This window comes from Gavialis gangeticus, unplaced genomic scaffold (assembly GCF_001723915.1).
Source record: "Gavialis gangeticus isolate Ggan-Ray unplaced genomic scaffold, GavGan_comp1, whole genome shotgun sequence".
NCBI classification, from domain to species: domain Eukaryota; kingdom Metazoa; phylum Chordata; order Crocodylia; family Gavialidae; genus Gavialis; species Gavialis gangeticus.
In genome coordinates, this window is record NW_017728995.1 from 111059 (window position 1) to 111615 (window position 557).

Below are 557 nucleotides of genomic sequence, written 5' to 3' on the forward strand. Positions count from 1 at the left end.
GAAGCCAGCCTGCCACAGAGGCAGGGGGGTGGGACGGGACACAGCGGGCCTGGCCTGACATGGCAGCAGTGGGGGAAGGAGAGGAGCAGGCCTCCTCCCCACCTCAGGCCTGGGCCCACTCCTCCCCCACATCAGCCCCAGGCCCGCTGCTCCCACCCCTACAACCACTGCTGTGGGCCAGCTTCTCCCCACCTTCATACCCGATCCTCCCCCCACACTCCCTGCATCAGGCCTAGGCCTGCTCCTCTCCTCCCTCTGCCACCACAGTGGGGAGGGGGGGGAAAACAGGCTCCAACCCCAAGTGGCAGGAGGGAAGGGGGGGAGTGATACACAGGGCTCCGTCCCCACCCCAGTCAGTCAGTCTTGATAGGCAATTGGCTAGTATTAAAATAAATTTGAATAAATTATTAAATTATGCCAGAATTATCTGATTTATCTCTTTCCAAGATACAGAGATAAGGAGTGCAACAAATCAGTTTGATTAAATGAACCAAGGAGAAACTGACAACAATGGTTTTCTTCCCCCCACCGCCATAGACCCTATACTTAATTGCCTT

The 557-nt window shown here is 55.7% G+C and overlaps 1 protein-coding gene across 2 annotated transcripts in view; it reads right to left on the bottom strand.

Moving 5' to 3' along the window:
* The window catches only part of HLTF (helicase like transcription factor), a 62856-nt gene that overhangs the window by 48918 nt on the left and 13381 nt on the right, over positions 1–557 (bottom strand). The window lies entirely within an intron of this gene.